The sequence below is a fragment of the Erpetoichthys calabaricus genome, chromosome 3, assembly GCF_900747795.2.
Source record: "Erpetoichthys calabaricus chromosome 3, fErpCal1.3, whole genome shotgun sequence".
NCBI classification, from domain to species: Eukaryota; Metazoa; Chordata; class Cladistia; order Polypteriformes; family Polypteridae; genus Erpetoichthys; species Erpetoichthys calabaricus.
Genome location: NC_041396.2, coordinates 170,483,935 through 170,496,041, shown reverse-complemented (window position 1 = coordinate 170,496,041; position 12,107 = coordinate 170,483,935). Strand labels below are relative to the sequence as shown.

At 37.9% G+C, this 12,107-nt stretch overlaps 1 long non-coding RNA gene across 1 annotated transcript; it reads left to right on the top strand.

The window, feature by feature from the left end:
• Window positions 1-809: 809 nt before the first annotated feature.
• LOC127527143 (uncharacterized) lies at window positions 810-10,810 on the top strand. Its single transcript, XR_007934452.1, has 3 exons — window positions 810-934; window positions 5,966-6,052; window positions 10,628-10,810. It is a non-coding gene; the product is annotated as an uncharacterized LOC127527143 (long non-coding RNA).
• The last annotated feature ends 1,297 nt before the right edge of the window (window positions 10,811-12,107 follow it).

Here is a 12,107-nt window from a genome sequence, read left to right as displayed (position 1 = left end):
TTGTGTTACATGTGTTTTTCTCCCCAGTATTTGGCTCATTTGGAAGCATCAGAAGAACCAATAAAGAAAATGCAGTCTTGACAGTCGCTCAATAGCAATGGGGACATGTTACAGTTTTTTGCTCCTTATGTTAAAGATGCCTTCAATAGTGTCAACAAAAACTTGTTAGAGGCTCAAAGGCCCCTTGTGTTTCTGTGTACGATCTGTAATGGTGGATTACTGTATATCATGTATCTGTTGTATGTATGAGGAGACCATGTGAGTGTGAGTCCGACATCCTACAAATAAAAGACTTTCTACATGTTCACAGTTGCAGCAATAAAAGGTGCAGACTTCAAAAGACAAAAACTGGGCGTATGTAAAGCACTGAAATTCAAAAATGGGGTTAAAGCAAAGGAAGAGGCTAATGTTATTCCATCCATCCATCCAGACTCCCATCTACCACTGAATCCTCTTAATCCTGTTTGGGGTCACAGGGACAGCCACCAGCCCAAGCCCCTCATTCACATACACACTCTGTCATAATGTATAGTCAACAAGTAACTTAACACACATACAAGAAACCAGAGAAAAAGCCACACAGAAACAGGCCGAGTATGCCAAGTAGGCAGAGACAGTGACTGGGAAGTGATTTGTACCCTGCCTCCTGGTGCAGTGAAACGGCAGCACCAATTGTTGTGCCACCTGGCTTTTTAAATGTATTTTCAACTTGTTTATTTAATTGTGATGCAAGTTATTTGCAGTTACTTCTTAATTCTTTCATTTTTCCCCAAAAAGGAATTGATGGCAAGAAAGAAGTAAGGGAAGTGGAGGGGAGCTGCAGGGCTGAGCCAGAGCCAGAGATTGCAGAATAGCAGCAGTTGAGCCGCCTGACCAAATGACACCCATTACACCCGAGACCCTCAGGACATCCACCCCTATTGTGGACTCTGAGGTATGATTATTCTCCGTGTTTCTTTTAATTTGGTACATTCCTTATAATTAAAATGACTCCAAACTTGTATTTGCTTTCACTCTTTAACTGTCTTCAAAGTTATCTAGGTAATTCAAAACTTATAAAGTTAAATCATTTTTTTTTTGTTCTTAAAAAGCAGCTGTGGCATAAAACTGGAAACAAGTCAAGTTGGCCCTGTCCCTATCATTCAGTCATGAAAGTTCATTTCTTAAGTGTACTGTTTTGGTTAGATAAAGAGATCTGGGCCCGTTCTGTCGAGTATTCATTCTTCTTATCTCTGACTGCCTTTTAACGCATTGAATGTGCAAAGCAAGAGTTCTTTTGATTTGAAATTTAAATGAAGCCATTCTAGGTCAGCATTTCTTTGTCTGTGCTAAGAATTTTAAATTACAAAGAAGAGCTCAGACAATAGGCTTCACTTCTGGAAGATTGGGCCCCCTGTTGTGAGTTGGCACTATGACTTGGCACAGTGGCACAGATCTAGACAGGATGGAGTTACAGCAGGGTGTTGTCGTCTTTGTCAGGTTTTTGTGCTGTCCTGTGACTGGAGTGACACTATTGTTGTTGACAAGAATATCTGGGGAAATGCAGAAATAACAGTTTAGCTTGTTGGTAAGGTACACTAACAAATAGGCACATCATTTCTGAAACAAATACTTTTTCAATTTAAAGGGGAAGGGTGGAAGAAACATTTAATATTCCCAGTCTGGGCGCCGCCTTTCTTCCTTTGTCTGTATGGATTTTTCACTTGTATCTGGATCCATAAGAGTGAGTGTGAGTGTTCACTGGGCAGGCCACGTAAAAAGAGTGGTTCCTGCCTTGCACTAAATTCAGCTCAGATATCAAGAGCATCACTTTATTATTATTGTGTAATAGACACATCACAAGAAACAAGTAAGACAAGCATCCAAGTAAGAATAGAGATTTGGACCAATTAGCCGAATCATTAGTGCTTGCCAAACATGCTGTGGTGATGGTCCCCAGGGGCACAGAGGATTAAGAGCTGAGGAAACATTTGGTTGAGAGATAACAGAAGCAAACAAGACTGCAGGGCACAGTGGAGTAAATGTAAACTGTAGACCCCATTCCAGAGTCCATGGAGTACCTGAGCAAACATTTGATCCAGCTGAGGTGCAGGTACCTTCAGTTGTCTGGAAGCTGACTTTTGGGCTAGGTAAAAGCAAATGTCAGGATTCATGTTCTGTCTTTTGTGACAAATTCTATGACATTAGACACCTAAACATTTTGTTGCCTGCTGCTAAAATAAGCTCTTCTTACTCTGACCTTGAATTAATTAAGTTTATTACTGGATATTTAAGGCATAGTCCTCTTATTAGGCACAGTTGTACACTTTGCTGCTTTAGGCAAAACAGAACTGTGTTGTCCACTTTGAACTTGCAACATCACATCTGGCACTATGCGGCCAGGGACACACAATAAATGTTCTAGCGCTACGGCACTACTCACAAATAGGTTAGACAACAGAGATGGTACCCAGTTTGAGCCCTGTAAAATTTCTGACAAATCTCTCAATGATGGACAGTCTCTCTCTCTCTCTCTTATACAGTATGTCAACCGAAAAATTGGAGAAATATAGAGGAAAAAAAAATCTGCACAAACCAGACGTGTCATGATCAGGACTTGGTTTTGATATTTTATAATTTCTCCATGGCTTCTAAAAAGATTGCAAGTTCACTTTAAGAGTTTTAGAGGTTAAGGAATCTCATTTCTATTCAAACTTGGTACAATTTTAATGATGCTGAAAATAAATAACATTCTCCAGCAGTGCCTATATATATATATATGGTTGAAAATAGTTTACTGTCAAATAAATGCAAAGAGTACACGACACGTGTTTCGCCCTCATTCTGGGCTCATCAGGTGTACACACTCCACTGCACTCCCTTTCGGGAATTGAACCTCGGACGTCAGCGTCAGAGGCGATGCCCCTAACTGCTGGCCAACCACAAAGCGTTACCTGGTAGGTAACCACCCACACTATCAGATTGTGACACAGACTTCGAATGCCGTGAATATATATACAGTGGTGTGAAAAACTATTTGCCCCCTTCCTGATTTCTTATTCTTTTGCATGTTTGTCACACAAAATGTTTCTGATCATCAAACACATTTAACCATTAGTCAAATATAACACAAGTAAACACAAAATGCAGTTTTTAAATGATAGTTTTTATTATTTAGGGAGAAAAAAAATCCAAACCTACATGGCCCTGTGTGAAAAAGTAATTGCCCCCTTGTTAAAAAATAACCTAACTGTGGTGTATCACACCTGAGTTCAATTTCCGTAGCCACCCCCAGGCCTGATTACTGCCACACCTTTTTCAATCAAGAAATCACTTAAATAGGAGCTGCCTGACACAGAGAAGTAGACCAAAAGCACCTCAAAAGCTAGACATCATGCCAAGATCCAAAGAAATTCAGGAACAAATGAGAACAGAAGTAGTTAAGATCTATCAGTCTGGTAAAGGTTATAAAGCCATTTCTAAAGCTTTGGGACTCCAGCGAACCACAGTGAGAGCCATTATCCACAAATGGCAAAAACATGGAACAGTGGTGAACCTTCCCAGGAGTGGCTGGCTGACCAAAATTACCCCAAGAGCGCAGAGACGACTCATCCGAGAGGTCACAAAAGACCCCAGGACAACGTCTAAAGAACTGCAGGCCTCACTTGCCTCAATTAAGGTCAGTGTTCATGACTCCACCATAAGAAAGAGACTGGGCAAAAACGGCCTGCATGGCAGATTTCCAAGACGCAAACCACTGTTAAGCAAAAAGAACATTAGGGCTCGTCTCAATTTTGCTAAGAAACATCTCAATGATTGCTAAGACTTTTGGGAAAATACCTTGTGGACTGATGAGACAAAAGTTGAACTTTTTGGAAGGCAAATGTCCCGTTACATCTGGCGTAAAAGGAACACAGCATTTCAGAAAAAGAACATCATACCAACAGTAAAATATGGTGGTGGTAGTGTGATGGTCTGGGGTTGTTTTGCTGCTTCAGGACCTGGAAGGCTTGCTGTGATAGATGAAACCATGAATTCTACTGTCTACCAAAAAATCCTGAAGGAGAATGTCCGGCCATCTGTTCGTCAACTCAAGCTAAAGCGATCTTGGGTGCTGCAACAGGACAATGACCCAAAACACACCAGCAAATCCACCTCTGAATGGCTGAAGAAAAACAAAATGAAGACTTTGGAGTGGCCTAGTCAAAGTCCTGACCTGAATCCAATTGAGATGCTATGGCATGACCTTAAAAAGGCGGTTCATGCTAGAAAACCCTCAAATAAAGCTGAATTACAACAATTTTGCAAAGATGAGTGGGCCAAAATTCCTCCAGAGCGCTGTAAAAGACTCATTGCAAGTTATCGCAAACGCTTGATTGCAGTTATTGCTGCTAAGGGTGGCCCAACCAGTTATTACGTTCAGGGGGCAATTACTTTTTCACACAGGGCCATGTAGGTTTGGATTTTTTTTTCTCCCTAAATAATAAAAACCACCATTTACAAACTGCATTTTGTGTTTACTTGTGTTATATTTGACTAATGGTTAAATGTGTTTGATGATCAGAAACATTTTGTGTGACAAACATGCAAAAGAATAAGAAATCAGGAAGGGGGCAAATAGTTTTTCACACCACTGTATATATATATATATATATACACAGTATATATATATATATACTGTATATATATATATATATATATATATATATATATATATATATATATATATATATATATATACTGTATATATATATATATATATATATATATATATATATATATATATATATATATACACACTGCCTGGCCAAAAAATAAGTCGCCACCAAAAAAAAAGGTTACACACTCTAATATTTCGTTGGACCGCCTTTAGCTTTGATTACGGTATGCATTCGCTGTGGCATTGTTTCGATAAGCTTCTGCAATGTCACAAGATTTAGTTCTATCCAGTGCTGCATTAATTTTTCACCAAGATCTTGCATGATGGGTGCATCACTTCATCTGCCTCTCTTCTTACCCTGATGCGCCCATCACTCTGGAACAGGGTAAATCTGGACTCATCAGACCACATGACCTTCTTCCATTGCTCCAGAGTCTAATCTTTATGCTCCCTAGCAAATTGAAGCCTTTTTTTCCGGTTTGCCTCACTGATTAGTGGTTTTCTTACGGCTACACAGCTGTTCAGTCCCAATCCCTTGAGTTCCCTTCAAATTGTGCATGTGGAAATGCTCTTACTTTCACTATTAAACATAGACCTGAGTTTTACTGTTGTTTTTCTTCAATTTGATTTCACCAAATGTTTAAGTGATCGCCGATCACGATCATTCAGGATTTTTTTCTGGCCACATTTCTTCCTCGAAGACGATGGGTCCCCACTATCCTTCCAGTTTTTAATAATGCGTTGGACAGTTCTTAACCCAATTTTAGTAGTTTCTGCAATCTCCTTAGATGTTTTCTCTGCTTGATGCATGCCAATGATTTGACCCTTCTCAAACAGACTAACATCTTTTCCACGACCACGAGATGTGTCTTTCGACATGGTTGTTTAAGAAATGAGAAGCAACTCATTGCACCAGTTGGGGTTAAATAAGTTGTTGCCAGCTGAAAGATAATTGCCAATGCAGTAATTATCCAATAGGAGGCTCGTACCTATTTGCTTAGTTAAATCCAGGTGGCGAGTTTTTTTTTTTGGTCAGGCAGTGTATACAGTATATATATATATATATATATATATATATATATATATATATATATATATATATATATATATATATATATATATATATATATTTTTTTTTTTTTTTATGGTGTTTAGATCTGGGCCTGGAAGGATATCCAGGTTGGCCATCTCTCATTCCCTGGCTAAGGAGTGAGAGATATGGAGGCAATGGTGACATCAGGGCCTTTAAAGTTCACCCTGCAATTCCAGATCTCTGGTTTTAGCACCTGGCGTTGAGACTTTAACAAGTATGTTTAACTGTTGTAGGCCACTGTCTCTCAGACATGTTATCTGCCATCACTAACCCTGCTTAGCTCCACAATGAAACCCCTAAGTTGATCCTCCACGAAAGAGGTAAGAATCTACACCAAATTAATATTTAAAGAATTTAGCTTGCTTATTATTTATTTATTTATCTATTTATGTACAGTAATCCCTCCTCGATCGTGGGGGTTTTGTTCCAGAACCCCCCGCGAAAGGTGAAAATCCGCGAAGTAGAAACCATATGTTTATATGGTTATTTTTATATTGTCATGCTTGGGTCACACATTTGCACAGAAACACAGGAGGTTGTAGAGAGACAGGAACTTTATTCAAACACTGCAAAAAAACATTTGTCTCTTTTTCAAAAGTTTAAACTGTGCTCCATGACAGGACAAAGATGACAGTTCCGTCTCACAATTAAAAGAATGCAAACATATCTTCCTCTTCAAAGGAGTGCGCGTCAGGAGTAGAGAATGTCAGAGAGAGAGAGAAAAGCAAACAAATCAATAGGGCTGTTTGGCTTTTAAGTATGTGAAGCACCGCGGCACAAAGCAGTTGCAAGGAAGGCAGCAGCTCACACCCCCTCCGTCAGGAGCAGAGAATGTCAGAGAGAGAGAGACAGAGAAAAACAAACAATCAAAAATCAATACGTGCCCTTCGAGCTTTTAAGTATGCGAAGCACCATGCAGCATATCGCTTCACGAAGCAGCTGCACAGAAGGGAGCAACGTGAAGGTAATCTTTCAGCATTTTTAGACGAGCGTCCGTATCGTCTAGGTGGGCGAACAGCCATCTAGGTGTGGGTAGCTTCTCAGCCATCTGCCAATAGCGTCCCTTGTATGAAATCAACTGGGCAAACCAACTGAGGAAGCATGTACCAGAAATTAAAAGACCCATTGTCTGCAGAAATCTGCGAACCAGCAAAAAATCTGCGCTATATATTTAAATATGCTTACATATAAAATCCGCGATAGAGTGAAGCCGCAAAAGGTGAAGTGCGATATAGCGAGTGATTACTGTATTAACATTTTATTGATTTTATTAGAATCAAATAACATTCCATACAAGCAAGTAAAGTTTAACAAAACTAGGTTCAAAACAAATCAACCCCCACCCATGAGAAAGGAGCTAGGCCAGCAGAGTAAAACTTAATAGTAGGAAAAATAAGTCAATACATAAATTAATAAATGAATAAAAATAAATAGAAATAAAAAGAGGGGAGTGTAATCAGAATATGAGTGTAATATGTCACTGGGCTCTGTGCAAATATTTTAAATCATCTTTTCTTTTACTTCCACTCACATACACAGCTGAGCCAGATTTAGTACAAGGGCCCAGCATTTAGAACTGCTAGGCAAAGCATTTTAAGACAAGACAAGTTAAGGACAACTGCGAAATGGACAACATGCACTATTTCTGTGTGTCAAACTCAGTATGAAATTGTATCCTCTCTTTGCCTTGTTTGGAATTGTATTATTCATCTAAGTGGGAGCCTGCACATGGAGAAAGAGTATAAAGCCTTGGAACATTGCCCGGCACACATTTGAAGCCGACGGACATATGGGAGAATAGTGAAGTAAAGGCAATTACAGTTTGTTTGTCCTTCTCCACTTTAAGCCCATCTGGGAGTACAACAAATACAGCTGTTAGTGGATTAGGAGGGATTGGGACACCAAGGCCGTCTGAAAGGCATTTAAAGATTTTGGTCCAGAATGATGTTAATTTGGTACAGGCCCAGAACATGTGGCCCAGTGAGGCTGGAGCTCAGTTGCAATGTTCTCAGGTTGGATCTTGCCCTGGAAACATTTTGGACAATTTTAAACGAGACAGATGCGCTCAATATATAATTTTAAGTTGAATAATTGTATGCTTTTTCATATGGTGTTTGAGTGAATTTTGTGCATTGCTACCTTCCACTCCTTTTCTGAGATGTTGAGTGAGAGATCCTTTTCCCAATGTACTCTGGGAACTTTGAAATGGAGGGACTGTAAAAGGTTTTCATATATTATAGAAATGCTGTGTGAGTCCTCAAAACTGATCAATAATTTTTCCGGCATAGAGGTAGGTGGGAGGTAAGTAAAATTGGGAAGGTTCTGTTTATCAAAATTTCTAATTGGAGGTAGTGAAAGAAATGTGTTGCTGGAAAGTTAAATTTGGAATGTAATTGTTTGTAGGATGCAAAGATGTTGTCTTTGTACAGATCTCTAAGTGATTTAATCTGGAATGTTTTCCAGACATTAAAAACTGCATATGTTTGAGAGGGTGGAAAAAGGTGGTTCTTGTGCAGAGGTGCCACAGATAAAAGCTTCTCTGTCTTAAAATGCTTCCTACATTGGTTCCATATTCTGAGTGAGTGAAGCACAATTGGGTTGTTAGTATAAATAATATTAAAAGAATGTAGCTTATTTATTCAAACACAGAAAGGATTAAATACAAAATATAAGTAATAATAAATTCAACTAATTCAGTAACAGTATCACAGTTTCAGACTTTCCTCTCTATCTTCAAGATGAATCATTTTAGATTTTCATTCTGCTTATATTAAAAAATATTTGCTCCAAGTTGTGCAGATCTTCCTACTTCGTAACTCCTGTTTCTACCTGGACTTTCCTTTCTAGGATGCTACTTTTTAAATTAACAGTTTCTTATCAATCCATAACACAACAATAAATTGCACAAATAATATATTTGATTTTTAATTTTTATTTCTACTTTCATGCCTTATACGCTTCATACCTATTATCTAAAAAGCATCATTTGGATTAAACAACCTTATTAACTATTTCAAGCATGGCACTGGAGTAAATCCTGACTGTAAATCCTGATTAATCCAAGGGTTCAAATCTTTCAAGAATATGATGCAAACGCAAAGTGGACTAAATATGAACACACTAACAGGAATTAAAATTAAATGTTAGAGTTCTGTTATTTTTCATTTTCCTATAATTTTGGTATATGATGATATCCCACCATTGTCCTTTTGGTTACTGTGATGCTGTGTGCTGCTTTGTGGTGTAGCTACTCCTTTTATTGTAAAAAGTCTCCCATTCATTTGGATGTACTTTTGGGTCATTAGACTTAAGAGAATTTAACTGAGCACAGTACTTAGCATTTTTTTAACTCTTATTATTGTTTCAATGTCTTAAGCACTAGAGTCTCCTTTATAGGACAGTACTAATGAAGAACGGGTGAAATTGCTGCACTTACTGTATTATACTCTAAGAGTTATTAAAGTGCCTTCCAGAAATGTAAATACAAGTGTCATTATTTTTAGGTGTATTCACATATAACATGAAAAGTACCTACAGTCAACATATCTGTCTGTCTCTCTGTCCACATGAAACAACTTTTCATGGACACTTATTGTGCAAGGAAATTTGTCAAAATAATTTGGTTTGTTCAGATATCTTGAACAGAGTGCATTTTACAAATTTTTAACATTTCAAAAACTTCCATTAAAAAACACTAGTAAATTTTCAGGCTCATTTATCTTAAAACAGAGTAACACTGCATGCAAGTTCCATTATGGATTAGTTTACTGTTCACCATGAAACAGATCCCCAGTACAGGTTAGTGAAACAGCTTGTGTCTGATCCTGTCTCTACAAGGGATGGCAGCAGTTTCTGTAGACCTTGCTATATGAATTCACTTTTCTTGCTGTTTTAAATTGTACCAGATAAATTTTATCATCTTCGTGGCAATCAAAGTAAAAACTGCAAGCAACTTAACTTATCTAGAAATGAATGGAAGAGAACATGAACTTCATAGGCATGGCTCATTGATATACAGGTGAAAAAATCTGTACTCATTATTTACATTGCACTAAAATGGTCTCACCATTGCTTTACCTTCTGATTCAGAATTTCTCTGATACAGTAATTTAGCGTTAAAGTGCCAAAATGACCTGCCATTGTTGCCTACAATTTAACTTTTAAGTCTTCAACAGAGATGTTACATCTACATCTGGTAGTTCTTTAAAAAATTATATTTAAGCAATATGAACTACAATTAGCCCTAGACCCTCCATAATCAAAAATTTACAACAGAACATCATTCAATGCAATTTTAATATCACTTCCATTAGAATATGCTGTCTTTGAAAGCTATTTCTGCCACCCCAAGTGTGGAATAAAAATGAGACGTAGGGGTCACATAGTCATTTAGTGGTAATATGGTTATTGCTCATAAAGTGCTTTGGTATGCTTTCCATATTAAAGTCTAGCATCTATCTTAGAAAAAGTATAAAAGGGTTAATGAAAGTCAGAAACTTGTTCAAGCATATCAGGAAACCAGATAATGGTCAAATGAACAACAAAGAACAAGAAGGTCCTGGCTGATGGTTCAAAACATTGGCTATTATGTACCCAGTAAGACTTGACAGATGTCACACAAACAGGAACTCAAGAAGTACTGAAAAGTATCGTAAGGATCAAGAATATACAGTAGTAGAGACTTTTATTTTGGGGAATGTAAGCTAGTTATACTCTCTGCTAAAAACATCTAATATCTTTTAACCAATCAGAGTAAATATTCAGATTCAAGACATTGAACCAATCAGAGTAAATGTCAGATGAACATGTAAACATTAAATCCGCACTGTTACGTAAATTCAGCTATTTATAAATATAGCTCTCTCTGCCTTTACTTTGTGACCATTGTATCACAGGCTGCTGTGAGTAAGCCTATCCCTCTTCATGAAGAGAAATTAAAGACAAAATGGACAAGCTTCCTCCTGCCTGGTTCTTCAGGTTGATTATTAACAGATATACTGTATATTTCAGGTAATAATTTCTTCCACACAAGCCTATGTGTACTCCGTTTTTGATTAGCTGATATTGTAAAATGCCATTGAAAAATATATTTTGTACAGTTAATCAACATACAGTATATAATTTCTGTACATTCTGTTCTCACCGTTATTGTTGAATATGACTCAATGTTAATATAAAATAACTGAACAAAAATGAGACAACCAACTGCTTGATGAAATAATTAAACAAAAGTTAAAAATACACCAACTTTAAGCAGTTACCTAACTCCATGAATTGACCTGAATGCTTCTATCTTAAACATGGTGTTACAAATTAGTTTGCATGAAGAAACTGGATAACATAAAATTAATTTTCATTAATGACAATCTCAACCCCACAGGATGCCAGAGTTTGAAGCAATGAAACAATCCTGGGTGGGTGCAAGTTGATCACAGAGGACACCAATTCATGTTATACCAACACAGAGTCACTATTTAATTTAAAGCATATGTCTTCATGATGTGCAAGGAAGACAAAAATATCTGGATAAAACACAGGCAGAAAGTGGAGAGCTCACACTGACAGAGGCTCATTCAATTTAAATATTGTCTCCTTCTACTTTCTACTATAGTTAGCCAATAGGAAAAAGAGTGCCAACCCATAACCCTGTTTTCTCCATGACAAGTTCCATGTCTCTTTGACTCCAATTATACCCACTCTGTACATGTTTCCCATCATGCTAGTGTAGTATATAGCAGTTTCTGAGGCTAAAGGACTGTGTCATTGATTTGGATGAGAGCAACACTGGAGCACCACAAGGAACAGCCTGTACACCTCAGACTTTATATGTAACATCAGGTCATGTCAGTTGCAGAAATTCTAGGATGATTCTGCTCTTTTGTGGTGTATTGATAAGGGGGATGAGAGAGAGTTTAAGAGTTAGGTGGAGAACTTTGTTTCTTGGTACAGAAAGAACTGTCTACAACTTAACATCAGCAAAACCAAGGAACTGGCTATTGACTTGTACTGCACCAAGGAATCTCAATGTCCTGTCACTGTTCATGGAGTGGATGTAGAGGTGGTCCACTCCTACAAGTACTTGGGAGTCCACATTAATGACAGGTTGGACTGGTCTCAGAGCACAGAGGAACTATATAAGAAATGATGCAACAGGCTCTTTTTCCTTAGGAGTCTGTGTTCCTTTAATGTGGGAAGTGACATCCTTTGCATCTTCTATAACTTTGTGATGGCCAGGCAATTTTCTATGCTGTGGTGTGCTGGGCTGGTAACATCACTTCAAGAGAGGCCCACTGAATCAACAAGCCAATTAAAAGGGTAAACTCAGTTATGGGACACACTGTGAACCCCCTGGAGGTCATAGTGAAGGAGAGAATG